The sequence below is a fragment of the Pleurodeles waltl genome, chromosome 4_1 (genome assembly GCF_031143425.1).
Source record: "Pleurodeles waltl isolate 20211129_DDA chromosome 4_1, aPleWal1.hap1.20221129, whole genome shotgun sequence".
Taxonomy (NCBI): domain Eukaryota; kingdom Metazoa; phylum Chordata; class Amphibia; order Caudata; family Salamandridae; genus Pleurodeles; species Pleurodeles waltl.
Window position 1 is genome coordinate 799,678,364 of NC_090442.1, and position 25,306 is coordinate 799,703,669.

A 25,306-nucleotide genomic window follows, 5' to 3' on the forward strand; every position below is an offset into this window, starting at 1 on the left:
CTAGGCGCCAGGGCAAATTTGTATTTTGTGTTTTTTTTTTGTTTGTTTGTTTTTTTAGAGATGGGGAGCGACCCATCAGGCAAGGGTCAAATTGTATTTAGACCATTTCTGCCCCCCTTGGGTGCAGATCGGCCGATTTTAGGTCAATCTGCCCCCAAGTGGGCAGAAACCACTAGGCACCGGGGATTTTTTTTTGCTGCCAATGTCACGCAGGGGGAGCAACCCCGTAGGCAAGGGTCGCTCCCGGGGGGGGGGGGGCAAATTTTTTTTAGGCCATTTCGGCCCCCCCTGGGGGCAGAAACCTCTAGGCGCCAGGGCAAATTTTATTTTTGTGTTTTTTTTTTTGTTTGTTTTTTTTTTTAGAGATGGGGAGCGACCCATTAGGCAAGGGTTGCTCCCCTGGGGGACAAATTGTATTAAGACCACTTCTGCCCCCCTTGGGGCAGATTGGCAGATTTTCGGTCAATCTGCCCCCAAGGGGGCAGAAACCACTAGGCACCTGGATTTTTTTTTTGCGCCAATGTCACGCAGGGGGAGCGACCCCGTAGGCAAGGGTTGCTCCCGGGGAGTGTTTTTGGGGGGGTGAGGGTGCAAATTTATTTTAGGCCATTTCTGCCCCCCCTGGGGCCGGCTGAGCTAGAGGCCAAAATCCGCAGGTAGGCACTTTGCAAAAAACACTTCTGTTTTCTGTGAAAAAATGTGATGTGTCCATGTTCTGTTTTGGGCCATTTCCGTTAGTGGGCGCTAGGCCTACCCACACAAGTGAGGTACCATTTGTATCGGGAGACTTGGGGGAACGCTGGGTGGAAGGAAATTTGTGGCTCCTCTCAGATTCCAGAACTTTCTGTCACCGAAATGAGAGGAAAAAGTGTTTTTTTGGCCACATTTTGATGTTTGCAAAGGATTCTGGGTAACAGAACCTGGTCAGACCCCCACAAGTCACCCCATATTGAATTCCCCTGGGTTTCTAGTTTACAAAAATGCGCTGGTTTGCTAGGTTTCCCCAGGTGCCGGCTGAGCTAGAGGCCAAAATCCACAGGTAGGCACTGTTTTCTATGAAAAAATTTGATGTGTCCACGTTGTGTTTTCGGCCATTTTGTTTCGTGGGCGCTAGGCCTACCCATACAAGTGAGATACCATTTTTATCAGGAGACTTGGGGGAACGCTGGGTGGAAGGAAATTTTTGGCTCCTCTCAGATTCCACAACTTTCTGTCACCGAAATGAGAGGAAAACGTGTTTTTTAGCCAAATTTTGAGGTTTGCAAAGGATTCTGGGTAACAGAACCTGGCCAGAGCCCCACAAGTCACCCCATCTTGGATTCCCCTAGGTCTCTAGTTTTGAAAAATGCACAGGTTTGGTAGGTTTCCCTAGGTGCCGGCTGAGCTAGAGGCCAAAATCTACTGGTAGGCACTTTGCAAAAAACACCTCTGTTTTCTGTCAAAAATTGTAATGTGTCCACGTTGTGTTTTGGGGAATTTCCTGTCGCGGGCGCTAGGCCTACCCACACAAGTGAGGTATCATTTTTATCGGGAGACTTGGGGGAACGCTGGGTGGAAGGAAATTTGTGGCTCCTCTCAGATTCCAGAACTTTCTGTCACCGAAATGTGAGGAAAATGTGTTTTTTTAGCCAAGTTTTGAGGTTTGCAAAGGATTCTGGGTAACTGAACCTGGTCAGAGCCCCACAAGTCACCCCATCTTGGATTCCCCTAGGTCTCTAGTTTTCAAAACTGCACAGGTTAGGTAGGTTTCTCTAGGTGCCGGCTGAGCTAGGGGCCAAAATCTACAGGTAGGCACTTTGCAAAAAACACCTCTGTTTTCTTTCAAAAAATTTGATGTGTCCACGTTGTGTTTTGGGGCATTTCCTGTCACGGCCGCTAGGCCTACCCACACAAGTGAGGTATCATTTTTATCGTGAGACTTGGGAGAACGCTGGGTGGAAGGGAATTTGTGGCTCCTCTCAGATTCCAGAACTTTCTGTCACCAAAATGTGAGGAAAATGTGTTTTTTAGCCAAAGTTTGAGGTTTGCAAAGGATTCTGGGTAACAGAACCTGGTCAGAGCCTCACAAGTCACCCCATCTTGGATTCCCCTAGGTCTCTAGTTTCCAATAATGCACAGGTTTGGTAGGTTTCCCTAGGTGCCGGCTGAGCTAGAGGCCAAAATCTACAGGTAGGCACTTTGCAAAAAACACCTCTGTTTTCTTTCAAAAAATGTGATGAGTCCAGTTGTGTTTTGGGGCATTTCCTGTCGCGGGCGCTAGGCCTACCCAAACAAGTGAGGTATCATTTTCATTGGGAGACTTGGGGGAACATAGCATAGCAAAACAAGTGTTATTGCCCCTTGTCTTTCCCTACAATTTTTCCTTCCAAATATAAGAGAGTGTGTAAAAAAGAAGTCTATTTGAGAAATGCCCTGTAATTAACATGCTAGTATGGTCACCCCGGAATTCAGAGATGTGCAAATAACCACTGCTCCTCAACACCTTATCTTGTGCCCATTTTGGAAATACAAAGGTTTTCTTGAAAGCTATTTTTCATTCTTTATATTTCAGCAAATGAATTGCTGTATACCCAGTATAGAATGAAAACGCACTGCAGGGTGCAGCTCATTTATTGGCTTTGGGTACCTAGGGTTCTTGATGAACCTACAAGCCCTATATATCCCCGCAACCAGAAGAGTCCAGCAGACATAACAGTATATTGCTTTAAAAAATCTGACATTGCAGGAAAAAGTTACACAGTAAAAAGTGGAGAAAATGTTGCAATTTTTTTCACCTCAATTTCAATATTTTTCTTTTTCAGTTGTTATTTTCTGAATGAAACCCTTGTAGGATCTACACAAATGACCCCTTGCTGAATTCAGAATGTTGTCTACTTTTCAGAAACGTTTAGGTTTCTGGGATCCAGCATTGGTTTCATGCCCATTTCTGTCACTGACTGGAAGGAGCCTGAAAGCACAAAAAATCGTAAAAATGGGGTATGTCCCAGTAAAATGGCAAATTTGTGTTGAAAAATTGGGTTTTCTGATTCAAGTCTGCCTGTTCCTGAAAGCTGGGATGCTGGTGATTTTAGCACCGCAAACCCTTTGTTGATGCAATTTTCAGGGAAAAAACCACAAGCCTTCTTCTGCAGTCACTTTTTCCCATTTTTTTTTAAAAAATGACATTTTCATTGTATTTTGGCTACTTTCTTGGCCTCCTTCAGGGGAACCCACAAAGTCTGGGTACTTCTAGAATCCCTAGGATGTTGGAAAAAAAGGAAGCAAATTTGGCTTGGCTAGCTTATGTGGACAAAAAGTTATGAGGGCCTAAGTGCGAACTTCCCCAAATAGCCAAAAAAAGGCCTGGCACAGGAGGGGGAAAAGGCCTGGCAGTGAAGGGGTTAAAGTCCTTCTAAATTTCTTCCCGAAGGTATCTAGTGTGGTGAGGCCCGAATATTTACAAAATTTGAACCTTTTCAAGGACTCAATCTCGCAAAAACATGTGTCGACGCGTTTTGGCCTCCAAGTTTAGGCCTCATCAGGACTTATCAAGGGACAACTACAACAAATAAAGAACAAACAATTAAACTGACGCAAACCTCAATTAAAGCAGTCATCTATAAGCAACAAGAGTGCAGACTGTGATATGGTGCCACCGTGCATGAGAAAATCATTGTAACCATGTGCCTATGCATGTCTCCACCGGTTTGTCTAAAATTCAAGCATTATGTGAGTCTAAAAAATGGATCAAGGCGTACTGATTGTGACTATGATAAAAGTTACCGCGTTATGGTTGTGTCTATAATACTTTAATTGATAAATCAATTGTAAAGCTCATCATAATCTTGTACCTTGTTACATTCTAACCAGCCACGCAGCATTGTTACTGATTAGTGGACAAATTTCTACCCATGACTGACTCTGGATTTTTCGAGTCTCCCTGAATTTTACGGAATACTCTTCAGTTGTGAATTCAAAGCCTTCAATCAGAGTACCCTTCATGAGGTCATAGGGTTTTGGTTTCTGCCTCATTTGATGCCAGGAGCCTATCCCTACCTTTACTGAGAACAGATCCCACATTAAAGTGCCCCAAATTTTCTTTCCCACTCTCCTCCCTTCACAGGCTCTTCAAAGGCAGAAAACCACCTAATGATGCCATCACCTTCAGTATAAGAAGGGACAATTCCTTTTGGTAATTTAGGTTGAGAGCTCTCTCTTTCTCATTAGTTATTTGTATGCTGCCACCAGAGATAGGTCCTAAGCCCATCTCTCTTCTTTTAACTTCCATTTCTAAGAGTTGTGTCTCTAACGCCAGCGTTTTGGACAAGCTGTCCAGGTTCAGGTACTTCTTTGAGGGGCCACCTTTGCTGGAGGGTGGAGGGCTGACAACTCCCTCTCTCGCCTCTGTGTAAGATCCTTGCTCAGAAGTTTATGTTTCTTCATTTTCTCTGGGATGATCCTTGTCACACTGTGCCACAAGCTGTCTGAGTTATTATGTGGTAGGACTCCTCCCAGTGGGGATATTGTAAATCTGGCAGAGAGACCTTAGGTGTCCATTGTATAATTCCAGGTAAGGGGTCAAGTCAAGTTCCTGAGCCTGGGTCTTTGCATCAGACATGTTTAATATTACTGTAGTTGCGACCTTTTTCAACTTTAGAAAGCTTTTTGCAAACTTTCAAAAACTTTTGGAAACATTTTCTTAGGCCTAACTACAATAAATGCTTGTAGTTTCTAATCACTATCTTAGGGACATGGCCAGGGGCCTTGTAATTCGATGAAACATTTTTTTTTAAAATCCTATTGTAAAAGAAAAAACTACAGACAATTTGTAGAGTTATTCCTGTGCACACTTAGTGATAAAGTTGTATCAGCAAATGCAAAATCTTGTATCCCACCTTCGTACCACCACATGCAGGAGGCTTTCTCTCTAAACAGTGTGCAAAAACAATGTGCACTGTGCAGACAGTCCAAGCAACCCCACCTTGTTATCCAGAGATATTAAGTAGACCACCTAATTCTCTATTTTTAGTGGTATCTTGGTCGAGCAGTTAAGCTAATCTTGGAGACGTGCTAAGCATTTGTAGTACCCCCCTGTATCAATAAATGTACACACACACTCAAAAGAATATCTCAAGACCAATTTACAAAAATACTTTAAATTAAAATAGTATTTTTATGCGTACTTATGCACCATTGGAATTAATGAGAAAAACTTATACAATGCATATAAAATCAGGCAATGCTCTCACAAATGCCAATTCTATTTTTAGGTTGAGGTCGTTGAGATGTCCTGTGGGCAAGCATGAGAAGTTTGAGCAGTTCCCTGTACGAGCGGAAGCAGTGGCTAAAAGTCTTGGAGCTGGTGCAGGGCAGAGAAGGGGGGTACTTGGGAGCACACTGCACAGGGGAACTTAGAGGTAAGTCCAGTGGATCACCTTAAAAGGGTCAAGATTGCAAAGGGTTAGAGACTCCTAGATCACAGCTGGCTCCTTGATGCAGGGGCCAGAGAGGCTGTGGTCAGCCAAGAGATGTGTGTCAAGGAGCATTTGGAGCCAGGTACAGGTCACTTTTAGGGTGGATTGCACATCAGCAGGGCCACTCTTGTAGGGGGGGGGGTCTTGGTTGAACTGAAGTCCCTTGACAGGTGGGCCAAGTAAGCAACTTTACTTTGCCCTATCTGGCACTTACTGGCCTTCACAGTGAGACCTGCCTTTTGCAGAGCTTCAATAGCCTTCCATAGGTGTATCAGATGATCCTGCCAGGTAGAGCTATTGACAGCTATGTCATCTAGGAAATCTGCACTAAAAGATTCCAGCCCAGCAAGTTCTTGATTCACCAACCTTTAGAAGGTGGCAGACAAATTTCTTAATCCAAAGGGTATAACAGTGAACTGCTAATGCCACTAGGAGTAAAGAATGCTGACTTCTCTTTTGCTCTTGGGGTCAGGCCAATTTGCCAGTACCTTGATGTTAAATCAAAAGTACTCAGATATGTGGCTGCCCTTAGTCTGTCAATGAGCTCATCAGTTCTTGGGATTCAGTGTGCATCCGTTTTAGTTACAAAATTGAGGCCCCTGAAATCCACACAAAACCTCATCACCTTTTTCTCTACTTTTGAGTGAGGTTTGGGAATGAAAACTACTGGGCTAGCCCAGGGACTCTCTGAGGGTTAAATGGCACCCAAATCCAACATCGTTTTGAGTTAAGCTTGTATGCTCTCTCTGACATGGTCTATAAATTTTGTTTTTGACAGGCAAGCTGTCGCCAGTGCCCACATCATGGGTAAACAGTCTTCTCAGGGGTCAGGGAGAATAACTTAGCATGCTGGTTGAGGACTTGCCTACAATAAGCCTCCTGTTGTTCTGAGAGGGTGTCTGACAAGACCACTCCATCCACAGAACCATCTTGTGGGTTGCTACAGAGGAGATCAGGGAGAGGTTCACTCATCTATGACCATGTATGGTCACATCATCTCTATCATAGTGGGTTTTCAGGCGGCTGTCATGTATAATTCTCCTGGGGTTTTTTGCAACTGCCTAGGTCTACCAAGTAGGTGACTTCCCCTTTATTTTCAAGAATGGGATAATGCCCAGACCATTTGTCTTAGAGAGCCCTTGGAGCAACAGGCTCTAACACCCAAACTTTCTATCCTGGTTTGAACTCAACCATAGCAGTTTTTTGGTCATACCAGACCTTTGAAGCTCCTAGCTGGCCTTAAGCTCTTGGCTTGCTTTTACGGTGTATTCTGCCATCCTTGAACCTAGGACATGTCCATAGTCCACAATGGCTTACTTGGGCTCTTTGAAAGGTTTCTCCCAGCCTTCCCTTATAAAAATTAGTGATCGCCTAAGAAGATGCCCAAACAAAAGCTCAAATGGAGAGAATCCTACTCCCTTTTGAGGCACTTCAATCAGACATTGAATTAAGACATCCCATCTCCTTCTGAGTTTTTCAGGGAGTCCTCTAATCATGCCTTTTAGGGTCTGATCAAACCTTTCAACAACCCATTTGTTTGTGGATGGATGGCAGGGGGTATTTTACTTATATGTCAAACCACACTCTTTACACATGTGTTTTAGGTATACAGACATGAAGTTAGCACCTCTGTCTGATACTGTCTCCTTAGGGAACCATGCACAGGTAAAAATACCTAGGAGGGCTTTTGCTACTTCAGAAGCAGTGATGGTACTAAGGGACATAGCCTCAGGGTATTTCGTGGCATGATCCACTATCACCAGAATGTATCTGTGTCCTGATACTGTTTGAAGATCAAGGGGGCCAACAATGTCAATCCCCATCCTTTTAAAGGGAACCCCAACCATAGGTAGTAGAATTAAGGTGGCCTTTAAGTGTCTATCTGCCTTGCCACTGGCTTGGCAGGTAGTGCAAGACTGACAAAAGTTCTTCACTTTTTGGGATATTCCTGGCCAATAAAAGTGGTTTACCAACCTACCCCAAGTTTTATTTTGGCCCAAATGCCCAGCTAGGGGAAAGTCATGAGCTAGAGCCAGGCAAAACTCCCTGAACTGATGAGGAGCTACCACCCTCCTAGTTGCACCAGGCTTGAGGTCTCTGTCCTCAGTGAACAGGAGTCCATCCTCCCAATAAACCCTGTGGGTACCACTAACACTACCCTTTTCTTCCTGTATAGCTTGCTGTCCCAGGCCTTCAAGAGTGGGACAGGTTCTTTCCCCGGCACAGATCCTCCCTAGAGCGCCCCATGTGGCCCAAAAGCTCTGGGAGGTAAGGCCCAAGCTCTGCAGGCTCAGTTCCCACTGGGAATGGCAAGTCTTCTTCCTGGGAAGAGCAGATCTGACTTGTGATCTGTTGGGAAGCTGGTTCCCCAGTCTTCCTGCCCTTTCTCTTGGGAGGCTGGTCCACTATTTCAGGATCTAGCTCTCCCTTTCCTTTCTGAAGTTTACTCTGTGCTCTAGTCTTGACATGGGCCAATTCTGGGATCCTAGGCATGGCTATATGGGTCTTCAGTTCTACCTCAGCCAAGGGGAAATGCTCCAGGTCATTTCCAAGCGGGCAATCTACTGGGATGGATGAGGGCACAGCCACTTCTTATTTTCCCTACTACCCCCACTCAATCAAAGGTCACCATAGCCATGGGATAGAACTGTGTCTCATTGTCAGCATTGTTGACAGGATAAGACTTACCAGGTACTGATTTGAGTGGACCAAGTGTTAAGTTAATGTTAATACTAGCTCCTGTGTCCATCAGTGCTTCCACTTTCTCTCCATTAATCAAGGGGTGCTACCTGTATTTTTGCATATTACATGGCCAGGCAGCACAGAATAACTCTACCCCTCCCTCAGTGACTAATTTTGCCTCTGTGGGATCACTGACATGGTCAGGCCACACCTCTGATCCCATCTATAGATTAGAAACTGCATTTACTGGAGGTTGGCTAGAGGCATTATTTTTGTTTTTATGCAGAAACCAATCCAGACTATGATATATCCGTCGACTTTTCGACCCCTCTATATCTTGGGCCAAATCCCAGCTCCACAATGGGTCTTCTTCAGGACTAGTATGATGGGAGTCCTTTAAATATATCCTCAGACTTCTTCACTTCTTTTACTTGTCCATTTATGAGGAGATCAAATCTAAATTTAAAATACCATTCCTCCTAATATACCAGGTCACCAATCAATTCCAATGCACTCTTCATTCACGTGTTAGCCTTCAGAAGACTGAGCATTCACTAAGCAAACTTCTGGGATTTGGCCCAAGAGATAGAGGGGTCGAAACGTCGACGGATATATCATAGTCTGGATTGGTTTCTGCATAGTATCTTTGGAGGATTGAAGCAATTGATTTAGACTCTATGAGGATTTGGAATGGATTTAATGCAACAAACAGAAAAGAACCAACCAGCTGTTTTTAATGTTTCTTGTATAGGTTTTTGATCCAGTGGAATATGTATTATTCTTCTTTCTATCTATCACGAGCACTTTTTCTCACACTACCTGTCCTTTGGTGTGTTGTTTTATCAGATGGGCTGTCCATATAAGATAAATATATTTAAATTGATATTTATGTATAAGTAAATAAATGAATATTATATTTGTATGAATAAATAGTTTGTTTGTTTTCACCTATGTTGTTTTATGATATATAAACAATTTGTTTCCCCGTTAGGGCATTTTTGTATGTAATGATTATCTTCTACCCAGGCCGATCGGGTTTTTGGGTTACCCTCTGTGGTTTTCTACCACTCCTTGAACTTTAGAGCTGATTCAGGGCTTTGTAGTCCAAAGCCCTGAATCAGGGTACCCTTCATGAGGTCATAGGATTTCAAATCTGCCTTATTTAGTGGTATGAGCCTATCCCTGCACTTTCCTGAGAATAACTCCCACAACGGTGTGAACCAGTGTTTTTTTTCCTCAATTTCCCACCCTATGTAGGCTCTTTCAAAGGCAGAAAACAATTTCACTATATCATCCCCTTCTGTGAAGGGAGGGAATACTTGGATGCTGCCACAAGAGGTGGGTCAGAGGCCCAACTTGTTTCTCTTTTGGTCAGCCTGGCTAAAACCAGATCTTTCTCTGTGGGTGCACAAGTGCTATGGTGAGAGAAGCTACCCTCATTCACATTTCCCACCACAGGGTCCTCTTCTCCTCCAGATACTTCATCACCTATTTCATCTGTGGGGTTATCTTTTTCATGCTGGGCCACTAGAAGCCTAAGCTTATCTCCACTGGGGCTTTTTCCAGTACCTATATGATACAGTCTATGGAGTTTCCTTAACTGGTAATAGCTATATGCCTGGTAAGGGGCAATGTCTGGCTACTGGCTCTGGTTCTCTGTATCTGTCATGTTTAAAGCTCTGCCGTTTTATAAAATTGGGACCCCGTTTTGGATAAGGCCAGTAAAGTAAGGACTTTTAAACTTTTGCTATTGTTGTAGGGACCTAACCAGGGCCCTGACAATTATTTTATATATTTTCAAAACATTTCTAGCCAGTAGAAAAATCAAAACAATTAAGCTAAAGACGAATTGCAGAGTTATTCATGTGCTCACAAAATTGACAAAGTGGTCAGCAAATGCGAAGTCTTTATCTCACCGATGATACACCAAGAGGAAGAGGCTGGCCCTTTATGTAGTGTGCAAAACTAGGCACACTGTGCAGGGGTCCAGGCAACCACACATTGGTTTACAGCAGTAAAAACTAGACCACCTAATTCTCTAATTGTTATGGTAGCTTGGTCAAGCAGTAAGGCTAATCTGTGCAAAGCATTTGTTGTACTCACAGTATCAATAAATGAGACCACACACTCAAATAAATAACTCGAGAACAATTTACAGAAAAAGTATGATTTGTATTAAAAGTTTAAGAGCAAGATCATCAAAATTGGGTAAGTACTTTTAAAGTCATACATTTTTGAAGTTTAATAAAACTTGTCTTTTGTGCCTAACTGCACCATAGGAATCAATGGAGAAAATAATTTCATAATGCACATAGAATCAGGCAATGCATTTACCAATATCTCCTTTCATAGGTGTGCTGAGGTCATTGGTGGGCACTATGGACCAGCTAGAGAAGTTCAGGCGGCAGCTAGTTTTAGCAGGAGCACTTGCAGAAAGTCATTGGAGCTGGTACACGGCCACTATGAGGGACCACTTGGAAAATCGCTGCACAGGTGGACTTAAAGGTAAGTCTTGTGGCTCTCCTTGGAGGGCTGAGGTTGCAAGGGAAAGGGGGATCCTTAGGGCACAGCTGGTTATTCAGTGCAGGGCATAGGGCAACCCTATGCAGAGAACATCGGTGAGCCGGGAGCTGTGCACAAAGGTGTCCTTGGAAGCAGGAGGTAGGTCACTTTGAGGGTCACTTGCAGGTCATCAGGGGCACTCTGGTGGGAGGTCATGGTGGTTTCTGAAGTACCTTGACTGGATCTTCCTCCTGGTCCTTTAACAGTCCGAAATGGACTGTCCTTCTGGGTATCCATTGTAAAATGACCAGTACCTAGGGCTATTACACGGTTTGGCCACTGGAGGGTGCAGTGCCATCAAGAACAGCAAACTTGCAGGGTTTGTTCTCATGGTCTGTTGGTTGGACTTTGGTCTGGCTGTGGCATCTGGTTCCTTGGTTTGCAGCCGGTCTGTGAAGTGGCCTTCACTGGGGCTTTGGTCTTGGGTTGCAGGAGAGTGATGCCTTCACTCTGGAGGGAGATCTTTGGCTATTTTCAAAAAGTGGAGATCCTCTGGGGGTTTGTAGAGCCTGTACAACGTCCAAGCAACCATCAGTGGTGACTGTCAAGACCAGGGTGTACCAGACAGGGTTGGCACCTTTTCTTAGTGTTGCTTGACTTCTTTTCTCCTTGGAATGATTTCTTGGTCAAATACTGTATTTAGTGGGAGTTTAGGGGAGTACCTAGTAGTGACCAATGGGTCATCTATCTTAGGATGGCTACACCCACTAAGTGACCACTTCCTGTGAGCAGAGGTCACTTCCCTACAACTTAGTGGTTATTTTCCTTCCATGCAAGATGGAGGAAAATTAAATGGAGGGGTCACCTCACCTGCAGCACCTTAAGAGTGGTGCAAGCTGGGACTTACCACTTCTTCTTTGCTTTCCGTGGTTTTACTGTTGTTACTCCCACAAAAAGTGGGGGTTTGCAAAGGGGGTGGCCATCTGCTGCTAGCAGCATGCTTCAGAGTTGAGTTTCAAGGGTGGTAAGCCCATTGAAGCTTGCTAGCAGGGCAGTGCACATTTCTGAGCGAGGGTGTGTGTAGGAAAGTCCTCTTTTTTGCCCTGGTCACCCCAAAATGTTTTGGACAGATATTGATGGTTACTGACTCTCAGCTGTGCCCTGGGAACTGCTTACCAGGTCCACGGCCAGTGCTCTGTGTAAAGTGAATATGTAAATTAGGCTAATTATATTTGGAGGAATCAACCTACCTATAAATTCCTAGTATATGGTAGAGCATGTAGGTTTCGAGTCACCAACATAGGTAGTGCACCCATAGTACTGCCCTGCTGGACCCCTGACCTGCATCTGGACACTGCACTCTGAAGGACTGCACCAGATACACACTTGGGCTTCACCACTAAAAGGAATTTGCCCAGCTTCAACTTGTTTAATAAGGGATTCCCTGCTTGCTATAGGTGAAAAATAACTTACCAGAGTCCCCTGCATCAAATCCTGAAGAAACTGACCAGCCGTCCACCGTCATGTGGTCATTTTGGAGTTTGAGCCAGGTGCATTCTGGGAGTTGGAGTCTTACCCCACATGGAGCAACTCAGAGCTTCTGGAACCTTGGGGTGAGCTGTGGACTCCCAAAGGACCTTCAAAGGACCTCCAGATGTTTGGAGAAGATTTGAAAACTTTTGGTATAAAGCTCCATAGAGGGACCGAACCACCAGCGAGAGTCAAGTGGTCAAGAGTCAAGCTGGAATACGTCACCCGCGACCTGGCCTGACTTGAAGGTTCATCCCGCTGAAAAGCTCCGAAGCCCCAGACTTCCAGGATTTCACCAGGGGATCCTGGAAAGGCAATCCAACAACGTTTACTAGAAATCAGCTTGCTGTGGAGGGTCGTCCGACGTCAAAGAGAAAACAAAAACAAAATGTTGGCCAGGACTTCCAGTGCAGTGTATGCAAGGAGGGCTCCAAGGATATCTTATCAAGATTCAGCTTTGGCGTCGCAAAGATTATCATCCCAAAAAATCATCTAACTCTGAATGTAGAGTTCTTCACTGAGGTCTTCTGCAATGCGTATCCAAAGAGGGGTCTAGGCAGGTCGGATTGGATTGGTAACTTCGTCCCACTGAAGAAAATCTTCAAGAAAAAGACTAAGGGGCATATTTATACTTTTTCAAGCAAAACTACGCTAATGCAGTTTTGCAAGAAAAAGTATACTGCCGGCTAGCGCCATTCCAAGACGCCAGCCAGGCGTCATATTTAATGAATGACGGTAGGTGGATGGTAAGGTCCGGCTAGCATCATAAAAAGGACAATAGTCTTGTGGGGGGAGGCATGGGGGAACAGGAGGTTGTGCTTCAAAGGATCACTGTAGTATGGGCAGAGGCATAAAAATGCCTCTTACTAGACTAGCATCATTTTGAGACGTAAAACCCCCATGGACATGACCCCTGTCTTAGTAAAGACAGGAGTCATGCCCACCACCCCAATGGCCCTGTAGGGGAGCCAAAATTAAGCCCCCCTATGGCAATCTTTAAAAAAAAATACTTACCTGTATTTATCTTACTCGCCAGCGTATTGGGTCCCCTACCCTCTGGTGTCCCTCTGGTGTGGGTGGGGGTGTCTCTGGGGTTAGGGAAGGGCACCTATGGGCCCGTTCCATGGTCTCTGACCATGGAAATGGGCTCACAGGTCCCCTAACGCCTGTCCTGACCCAGGCATTAAATAATGGCGTTAAGCAAGCTTAGCACCATTATTTAAGGCCCTTTACCCCAGTATTTGTTTTCAGCACAAGGGGATAGATATGATGCTACGGTCATTTCATCATTTTATTGCCTGGGAACGCCTACCTTGCATCTCATTGATGCAAGGTAGTTTCCCACTAGGAAGAAATGACTTTAACTCCAAAACGTGGTGCTAGACGGGTTTAGCACCAAAGTATAAATTTGGAGTTAGGTTTGCGCCAAATTTGCATTAAAAAAAGTGACACAAATTCAGCGCAAAGCAAGTATAAATCTGGGCCTAAGTCTGAAGGTCAGCTTTTGACCGAGGTCTCCCATCGTGGTCGGCCTTAAATTTTGACTTTGCCCCGGTCGAGATTCGACCAGATGAACAGACTGGCACTTTTAGTTTCTATGCGCTAAAAAAATTTTACTCTTTAAAAATTCACATCTCCAGTTCCCTTTATCCGATTTTATTTGTTTTAGTGTCAAATTAAAGATAACAATATTGGCTTTAGATTTGTTAACTGTTTCTTGTGTTTTATTTTATTTGTGATACTTGCCTTACACACTTTCGGCCTCATTACAACTTTGGCGGTCGTTTTAGAAAATTTACGCAGTTGCAGCCGCCAAAAGACCGTCATGGTGGTGGTAATCTGACCAATGTATTACGACTCACACTGTGTAGACCGCCAAAAAACAACCACAAATCCAACACTGCCAGGAGACGGGAGAGCGGGAAAGAGGCGATTCCACCACCAGCACCGCCACCCGACACAATTCCACCCACCATATTACGAGCCACAAATTACCACAGCGGTTCTTTCATGGTGGAAAACCATTGGCGGTGGGAACCGATGTGCTCAGAACCCACTACTGTCAGAACAGAACACCACATTGGACATTTTGAATAACCCACACCTGTCACACATACGCACCACAGGCACACCTATATAACACAGCCCCACACAATCCACAATCCTTCGGTACAAAATTGATTTTCACATGCACTGAGAGCAGGCAAATCCAATTATATAGCACCATTACACCATCGGCACACACACACACAGCTCACTCAGCACACACCACACAACTGCACTACCAACAAAAAACACATATAACGAGCACACACACCACAAGCGTCCATCGCTCACAATACACCACCCACACCCCACCAATCACCCTACACTACACCCTTACACACACAACACCCTCCCACCCTCAACACAACCACTAACATGTTCCCACAAAGCATCCACGGTTCACAGACGAGGAGTTGAGGGTAAAGGTGGATGAAATTGTTAGGGTAAAGCCACAACTGTCTGGAGCACAGGTCCAGCAAACCTCGATAGCCAGAAAAAGCTGTGGCAGAGAATAGTCGACAGGGTCAACTCAGTAGGCAACCATCTACGCATAAGGGAGGACATCAGGAAGAGGTGGAACGTCCTTAGGGGAACTGTGCGCTCATGGCATCACAACACAAGATCACGTGCTCAAGACTGGCGGTGGGCCCCCACCTCCTCCCCTACTGTTCACATCTTGGGAAGAGAAGGTCTTGGACATTCTGCATCCAGAGGGCCTGACTGGAGCACCTGGGGACTGGAATCTGGTAAGTATCCACAACTTCCATGTCACACAGTTGTCATGTCTTGCATGCTTCCTCATCACCCAAATACTCCCCAATTCACTGTATGTCTCATATTACCTGGTTCAACTGCCTCACCCTCATCAGCTAACAATGGTATCTGACGTCTCAGGGCTACATTGTGAAGCATGCAGTAGGCTACTATTATCTGGCATAGCTTTTGGGGTGAGTAGAGGAATGCACCTCCAGATAGGTCCAGTCACCAGAATCTGGCATTCAGGAGGACAAATGTTCTTTCGATTACACACCTTGTCCTCCCGTGGGCTTTACTGAAACAGAGTTCACGTTCAGTGGCAGGGTACCTCACTGGTGTCAACAGCCATGGGAGGTTAAGATAGCTACAGTCACCTATGTTAAAAAGGTAGGACCAGTGAAATTACAGGTATAGTGACAGGGAAGAATGTGATGGCAAGTGCTATAACAGTGAAACACCTTCATATGCATAAAAACAAAGGAGCCAGGCCCTTTCTGTTTGTCGTCATGCCATCATGTGTGGAACATTGCTGTACCTTAAAATGTAGGAGTCATGCTCAGATCCTGGAAACTTGGCTGTGACTTGTGAGATGTACTGGCTTGCCAGACACACCACCTGAACATTTATGGAGTGATAGTTCTTCCTGTTCCTATACTCCTGTTCATGGGCACTGGGAGGGACCAGGGCTATATGGGTGCCATAAATGGGCACATAAGGGATGTGTCCCTTAGCATAAATGTTTGCCTTCACATAGGTCAAATCTGCACGTTGGGGGAACCTGGTGTAGCTGTCCAGGTGTTTCAACAATGCACACGGGACATCTTTCAACACAAGACTAAATAGGGGCTGAGACATCCCTGCTGTCAAGCCCACTGTATACTAAAAGGAGCATGTGGCAAGAAAGTGTAGCCCTGACAGGACCTGTAGTGTGGGAGGGATGGAATAGGGATTGTGTATGGCTGGTAAGAGATCAGGCTCCAACTGTGTAGAAAGATCCATGATGGTCTGGCAATTCAGACGATAGGTCTGGATGACATGTCTGTCCTCAATAGTTGCAAGGTCAACTAGTGGGCAGTACACTGGTGGTTGTCTCAGTCTTCTCATGGCAGGATATCTAGGTAGAGAGGAGAAAATGTACATTGATAAAAGCATTTGACACATGTAAGCAGAACATTTCAAAATAGCACACATCTCATACTGTAGGACATGCGTAGCACTGCTGACACATACTATTACGACCATGCTGAAGCGCTTTGGATACCATCCTTGCAGCACATTTCTATACATGTAAGTCATATAGGACACATATCACAAGCATAATGTACCATATCTGACAGACTGAGCTGTCCTGCACTGATAAAAAGAATAGTTATGGGATATACCAATATATTGCCACCACCTATGTGTCTCCAAGTATCTAAACATGCCCATCATCAGATATACTGCCAAATCATGTCACTGTGTCATGTACTGCGTCATGCATGTCACATTTCTCTGCACTACCATGATGGCACAGCATAGGCTTACTCCACCATTTGTGCAAATATGTACACTTATTTTGGCATACCGATGCATTATATGTGCACAAAACGGCAGCCACCTGTCCTGCTGTACTGGACAGCTGGAAGTGACCTAAGTCCACAGACATATGTTGTCATGGCGGTAGGCTGTCACAACTGCTGTGCTACTTGTTGTTGGTTAACATTGCTGCCTATGGTGGACTGGGGCCAATGGCGATGACAACTGGTGGTGAAGGCCCTGTATGTGGCAGCCATGATTGCTATTTTCTGCAGCTGTGCCCACTTGACTCCTGACACTGTTGCTAGCAAGATCTCCACGGCCTGAGCTGCTGTGAACTGTCTCTGGGAGCCATCATGCCATGTCCTGCAGGTGATAGGGCCCCTGCCTTAACCCCAGAAGAGCCAAAGAAGCTTGCGGAGGGGGTCCTATCCCTATATGAACAGCTTTATGGGGCACCAGAGGAGCAGTTGAGTCCAATACCATAGTCATGTGTGATAGGGTTGCGTGTGACGGTGAATCGGGCAAGTGTGAGGGAGTATATGCATGTGGAGGGCATAAAATGAAGGCGTATGAGCAGAGAGGATGGACATTTGGAGAGTCAGATGTGTATAAGCCACTACTATTGGTATGGTGCCAGTGTACATGACTTTCTCCTTTTGTCTGTGTCATTCATGCAGGTGAATCCCCATCAGAAGAAAGGGATCTACCGTGCCATTGCTAAGCAAGTGCAGGCCCTGGGGGAGCACCCATTTTCACAAGCGGTGGAAGGACCTGAGATGCTGGGCCTGGAAGACCGCGGAGGCCCAGCTAGGGATGTCCTCCCAATGAGGGAGGGGTGCCCATCGGACCCTGACCCCCCTAATGTCCTGCATTTTGGTGATAGCCTACCCTGAGGTGGATGGTCGTTTGAGGGCAGCACAGCAGCCACAAGGGGGTGAGTATGCACTGTATCCTAGGACTTGGCTCAGGTTGTATGGGATTAGCTGACTCACTGTAGCTTATGTGACAAGGTAGTCAATGCAACATGTATGTAGACTAGTGAGAATGGGTAGTAACCACCCAACCAAATAATAAGTTGTAGATGTGTTTTGATGGTTTGCTGTCTTTGGATGTACATCTCCCATATCAAGACATTTCCATGTCTTCATTGTGGAGATGGCGTAATGACATTGGCACATGTGTGACTCCATCCTGCCTTTACTATGGATGTGAGCTTGTGTATCACCCTACCCATTGAGTATGACCTGATCCATCCATCTGCATTTGAGCAATTGTGGCTCTAAGGTGACAGTCCACTCCCATCTGTATAGAATACCTGTACAAGCAACTGGGTGACTCTTGTTTCCTCACAGGGACTATATACAGCAAGTACTGGTAATGATATTGGCTCAATGTGAGGCAGAGATTAGACCACAGATATGGCCTGTATAGGACTAGACTAATGGCGTGATAGTTGTATCCCTGTATATTGGTTCTCTGCTATCTATTGGTTTTGTGAACGTTGTTAAAGTAGGATAATTTGAAATGTACGTTTGATTTGGTCTGATTGCAATCATCATGCATTTCTAAATGCTAGACTTGTAGGGATGAAACCTTGAACCCAATTGGATAGTACTAGCGGTGGTAAGGGCCTAGACAGACCTCTTCATAGTCAATATGTAATGTAAATGCAGTGTATGCCAATGCCCTAGCAATTACAGTGCAACATAGCTTAGTTGCTGCCTAAATCATGTCTCAATGGTTACTTGGGGGCACATCTGATGGAGTGGGACAATGTCTGCTACTCTTGGCCTAGCTGAAGTGAGTGAATAGACACAATTGGGCATAGTATGACTTATGAGATGTTGATGTGAATCAAATGTTGCATTTTCTCTCCTGAGACTGCCCTATGTAATAGTGGGATGAGTTGTCAGTGTTAAGGCAGTGGTGTTGGTCCATATGTGCATAATGCTTACATGTATTTACCATCTGAGATGTGCGTTGTCTGGACTTAGGTACTGGTATTCATAATTCTGGGATGGTGCGAGTGAGGGTGGTGTTATCATGTTGTGAAGTCCTACTGGTGAAACTGCATGTGTGGTGGTATCGCATTTGGACCATGATATCATATGTGTGTTCCTGAAGTTCATCAGTTGTGACACTGCACTCAGTCAAGAGTGTGGATGTATAATATGTGCAATATGGGCTATTGTAGATGCACTTTGATGTATGATTAGTTTTGACATATATGTGTTTGGTGTCTGCAGATCTTCCTCTGTGATTGGGTCAGACTAATCACATGCCTGTACACCAGACTTGTATTGTACACATCAGATGTCACCTGTATGGATGTCTAACTTGTAGTGGCTAAATCAGTTATTAGATCTATATTGACATTACTGTGCAGAGTGTGAAGTCAGCCATGTAATGTGACAGGCAGATGCTGTGTGGTGTGCGAGTGGAGTAGTCTTAACTGTCATGGATATTTAACAAAGGACAAGGACATGGACTTATCAGCTGTTGTAACTGTACAGGCCTGATGTGTTTTGTTCAGTCAGCTGTACTTCCAGTGGGTGATAGGAGTATGGAGAGGTATGATGTGATATCAGGGAGTCATTTGTACTTCATCCAGGGCATGATGTGCTTGCAAACATGGCTTTGGTGGTGATAATGTTGATCACTCCAGTTGTGCTGACTTACTTGATGTGAGGGTTGGCATACAGGGGTGGGTAGTAGTGACATGTTTTGACATGATGTAGGAAGTGTGTATTGGCACCTGAAATAACCTAGCCGGGAAATGTATTCCCACAGATGTGCATGTTTACATGTGTGTATGTGAGGTATATGTTAACCTCTCTCACCCTATCTCTCTCTCTGCCTCCCTCTCTCTATTTGTGTGCATCAGCATCAGCAGGTGCAGGAGAAGGGGCACAGGCAAGTGTGGATGCTGCAGGCCACAGGACCCAGAGTGCTGCTACCAGCAACAGCGAGGGACCCAGTGGAACGGAGGGCAAGGGTAGTGTCACGGTGGAGACCAGATCTTCCACGTCTTCTTCGGAATCTTCCTCCAGTGGACACTCCATAGCAGTCGTGGTCCCTTCCGGAACCACCCCAGCACCATATCAGTCCGCCACCCCCTTGCTACCACTGCCAAGAGGGTAGGCCTCTCCTTCGCCATAGGCACCTCTGCCCCTGCCCCAATCAGCACTGTTGCCCTCAGTTAGGAGGCTATTGACCTCCTAAGGTCAATCTCTGTGGGCCAGTTGACCATCATGGATGCCATCCAGGGACAGGCAGCTCCAGTCCAGCAGAGCAATGTATTCCTTGAGGGCATTCACGGTGCACTGGTTGGCCTACAGAGATCATTTCAGGCTCTGACCTCCACACTGATGGCATCCAGTTACCCTTTGTCTACCGTCCCCCCACTAGCTACCTCTACCAAATCAAGAACCCCTCTTCCCAAACCCAGCCAAAGCACAGAGACAGGCAAGCATGCATCCACCTCAACATCCAAGGGTAGCACAGACAAACACAAGCACCACCAGAGTCACCACCAGCATGCACACAAACAACACCCACCTGCAGACACACCAACACTCACTAACTGCACAGACTCCCACACCACCCCCACCTTCAAAGACACTACACCAGACACACCTGCAGCCACCACACCAACATTCAATGATTCAGTCACAACCCCTATCTTACCTGCAGTCATCACAATATCAGACCAGCAGACATCCACCTCAGTCACCACATCCGCAGACACCACAACCACCAAAAACACCCTCATACAGCACATCTTCCATAGCTGCTGACAAAACCCCAACAGACAGTCACCCATCCAACATGGCATCTCCCAGCACCTCCTCCTCCCAAGACACATAAGCTCCTGCACCCACCCACCCAACAGAGGTCAGGTAGGGGCACACAGAAGTGCCATTTGTGCCTTGAGCACTTTGAACTTTAGACTGGCCAATGGCCTTCTCTTTGGACATAGTTATTTATTAATTGTTATATATATATATATATATATATAGAGAGAGAGAGAGAGAGAGAAATATATATATAGATATTTTCATACCTGGGATCTGGGCCAACAAGTTGTTAGTTTGATGGTAACATACTTGTCCTGCCTTTCTTTACACATGGCTGTTTTGGTCTTGCCTGCTCTGGTTTGTGTGTGAGTGACATGGGTGTATGTGTGGGTCATGCTAGTTGTTATGTCTGGGCAGCATGAGTGGGTGTGGCCCTGCAATTTGTCCCGCTGTGATGGCTGTGTATTGTGTGAAGGACATGTATGTGTTTGGAACATGCATGTATGTTGATAATTTGTCTATTGTTTGTGTTGACATGTGTAATGATGGTATTGTGTGCTCTTGTGTGGTTGTTGTGTGTGATCTTGTGTGGTGATAGGTATGCCAGAAGTGTTATGTGTTGTGTTAGCGTGGTATGATGTATGCTTCGTTGTATGATTGTGATTGTGTATATTGGTTGTCAGGTGTTATTGTGAGTTGTATGTATGTAGTGTCATGTGAAGGTGTGTAATGTAATGGGAATCGGTGGTGTTGTGTATTGTTGTGTGGGACTGTGCTGGTGCTCTGTGTCTGCAGGTTGGTGTGTATTGTACGTGTGTGTTGGCATTGGTGTGTGTAGTATGTTTGTGCATGTGTGTATGTGGGTGTGTGAATGTGGGTGTGTGGGTGTATCAGTGTGTGGTTATGTGTGTGTGTTGCAGTCGTCTGCTGTCACGGATGTGTATGTTGTGTGTGTACTTTGGGTTTTCGCTACAGTGTCAGGTAGGTGTGTGTACTCAGGGTTGCTGTAGTCGTCGCCGGTTCCGCAGTCTTTGTGCAAGCAGGAGCAGTGGGAGGACTTGTAGTTCAGGTTCCATGGTGGCTCCAGACAGGTATGTGTTCCAGAAGGTGAGTGTCTCCTTTTATAGAGTTGGTTTCTGCCAGGGTTTCCGTGGTGGTACAACCACAGCGGAAACCTTGGCAGTGTGCAGCCTCGTAATATGTCCGGTGGGAACATGGTGTCCGCTCGCCTGAAGGTGGCTACTGCCGTCTGTGGCAGCAAGGCCGCACTGGCAGTACTGGCTGTGGTTTGGCTGTCTTCTGTTGGAAAGACCTCCATTGTCATATCTTGGCGGTGCTCTCCACTGGCTCATTGGCGGTACGACTGCTGCCGCCAACATGGTGGTCCTGGTACCGCCAAACTCATAATGACCCCCTTTGTCTCCTAAGTTAAGCCTTGTTTGTGATTGTCAAGCTACCGACCTAGTGGGGGGTTAGTGGCCTATTGCCCTTACCCTTATCAATAATCCACTTTCCAACAGGGTGTTTGCACCTTTACCAAGGAAGGACTTTATTCTGGGACCCAGAGAGCAGGATCTCTCAGCCCAGGGTTTCAGAATCTTGTCTGGTGGTGGCAGGCTGGTTATGACCGACCAGCAACCATGCCAGGGTAGTTAGCTTTTGCAGGGAGCAGCTCTAATGTGACTCCTGGGTACATTTTGTAATAAATCAAATACTGGTACCAGTTTGGATTTATCATTCTGAGTTGTTGATTCCAAACAACCCAGGGTTCAGAGTTAACATTATGTAGCTGTGAAACTCGTACTGACCAGTGTCCAGCACATGTATTAAAATTGCTCTGATCACTTGCTATGTCCCAGGTTTGGCAAGAACACAGTATGGACATATTGCTTGTGCATCTGTGCCCTCACATACAATATAGTGCACCCTGCATTAGGGCTGGAAGGCCTTCCAGAGGGGTGACTTACCTAAACTGCATGCATCATATAGTGGACAGGGCACACAGTCTGTGTGCCATGTTGAGTATATATTTTAGGATTACATCAGAACATTCAGACTGCAATGACAGTGCTGGGTGCTTCTGGGTGCATGGCCCTAGAGGGTGGCAAAATCTGTGTTACTGCCCTCACGGGCCTACCCTTAGTACCCCATGCTCTGGGTACCTACATACCTTTTACTAAGGTGTTATAGAGGCAGCTAAAGGTGTTGCCAATTGTGCCAATGCATCCCAACAGTTTTAGGGAAAGAGATCTGGTGCAGGGAACCTGATTAGCAGGGGCCTTGGGCACTAACAACGTTGACACTAAATCAAATACCACGCAAAAAGTGGGGGCCAACCATCACAAAAGAGGCCTCTTCTCACAGCTACCTTAATGTGGCCATAGGAATTGCCAATTTTATATTTGCTGTCAAACAGAGCTTTAGGGTTAGGTTTGTATATGGAGCATTGTTTACAGGGTTTGCGGGTTTTAAGTCACTTTTATATTGTACCGGTTTTTATTGCTTTAGAATGTTTTAAGATATTTGTCCTAATAAACTTTTCCTTGACTGACTGACTATAAAGAGTAGGGTCAGGCCAGACAAGACTTAGACATGTTAAGACACAAATGGCCTCCTAGTTGAACAAATACCTAACTAGACACCTTTGTTTAGAAACTTATTCTATAAGGTTCCATCTAAAAATAGTAAAATTTATCATAATTTCAAAAGCTGTACATAGATCCTTGTCTCTTGCTACCATCACAAAATGATCCTAATAAAGGTTAAAGTGATGTATGGTATTTAAGCAGGGTCCCTTGTTACAAACCTAATGCATTGCGCTGTGTTGGCAGCAAAGTGGTGCTTTCCTTTTACTTTAGAAAATAATATGTCAGGGCCTGTGAGCTTACACCTCCTTCAACCATCATTACTACTATTGCACAGTATAAAATGTCATGAATATCATGTTTACTGAAACCCCAATACGATGCATGCAGTGCTACACAGAACTAGAAATGTAATTGTGGTCGAAAAGAGTTCAATGTGAAATAAAAGTCATTGGAATAAAAAATTGTGGTTCTTTTCCTAACTGATCAATTAGAAGTCCATCAATGGAATGGACACAGATAATTAATTTTGATGTTTGGGGTAGCTCTAGAGGAAGCAGGTGTTTACTATAATTAAACCCTGCAATTCTTCCAAACAAAAAGCTTGCCCCACTTTTCTTGGCCACCTGCAATTGATTCCGGGAGTCAAAGTATTAGCTTTGTGATTGAGTATATTATATCAGACCTTTTCAATAGTATCCAATACTGGACTAATGTGTAGTACCCATGGAAAATCCATGATTTCATTCATTTTTAATAGAAATAAAATATTGCATCCAAACATATCAAAATGTCTTGGTACCACCAAGATTAACCTTGGGTAATGGATGGACTAAATAAGTTGTTAGGTTGTCAACTTTGCTCCTTAAAATAAGAACTCCACCTGAACTGTTAAGGAAGTATATAAGCAATTCTTGCTGCACCCTTAGTCAGTTAGGCTAATCAAAAAAAGGGGTGCCCTTCCAAAATATTTTAGGTGCACTATCACACAATATCAAGATCCTTGAAGTTTTCTTAAATAAACAAAAACCTTTTGGTCCTCAGACAGAATGTTTCCAAAAAGCATTCTTTAATATTTATCAGCTCAAAGGCGAGCTTTACACTACTCCAAATAATCTCCCTGGACTACTGTCTAAGATGTACACACAATAAAACCATATCAATACACTTTACTTTGACTTATCTAAATCCTCTATGGATGCCTATGAAGATCAAAACATTTAGAGGTATGATTTGAAAAGGGAAAAGGTAATTTTACATTTGTTTTACAATACCTTAGCTGGCATTGGTCAGAGGAAGAAGTATATTCAAATGTATATGTTTGATTCAGAAGTGCTTTCCATGAATATCTCCAATATCAAACTCAGCGTTCCATTATGAACAGGGTGCTAAAGTCTTTTCTTTCCAGCTCCCACTTCACTGCATAGTGAGTGATGCTTTTTCATTTAATGTGCATTTTTCAATGCCTATCTTTCTACAACTATCTATTTATGATTATCTATAAATACCTACCAATCCTATTGATTTCTACATATGTTTCTCTATGTATACCTGTATATATATATATATACATATATATATATATATACACACACCTATATTCATATCGATTTCTCCTATCTAACAAAAGCTAGTTACCTAGACTAAAACCTTTTTATCTACATCTATATTTCTAATCCTATGTATGTTTATCAATGTTTACCTACCTATGCTTAATTAACAATCTCTACCTGTCCATACCTATATGTCTGTATCTGTCTGCATCTCTCTAGTTGTCTATACCTTTTTGACAGTTCTCTATATATAATCAACCTAGATAGCTATTTGATCTGCCCATCTCTATGTATGTCCATCTTTGCATTTAGGTATTCCTATTTATTGATATATATCTGTTGCTCTAATCTCTTTTTCTCCCCCTGGCTGTACCTCTGGACCACTCATCTTACCTACTTGTCCATGTTACTTTTACTGTCTCTGTCTCTGCCTCGCTCTGTCTCTCGCCACTTCTCCGTCCCTCTTTCTGTCCCTCTATGTTTCTATTCCTGTTTATGTCTGTTTCTGTTGCACCTCCCTCTATGTGCTCTGTATCTTCATTTTATAGTCTCTCTCTGGTCTCGTTCACTTGCCCCCTCTCCTGCTTTCTTTTCATCTTAAAATAACATCTAAGTGCACTAAATCGCAGACAAGCCCAGCATCAGGGGAATAGGAAAGTAGTGTGGACACAATTTGACCCCCACATCTGCGGGGGCAGCAGTCTCAGCCTTCTGCGTAACCATACAACTGTGCTGTCTGGCTGTTGCTTGGATGGCACAATATAAAGGAATGGGCCACAAAATATAGTTTATGGTGTCACTGTGAGTGCACAGGAATCTCAGAGATGGTGCTGCTCAGCACTGACGGCATTGCCAGGGGAAGGAAGCTTGGCTCCACCAGC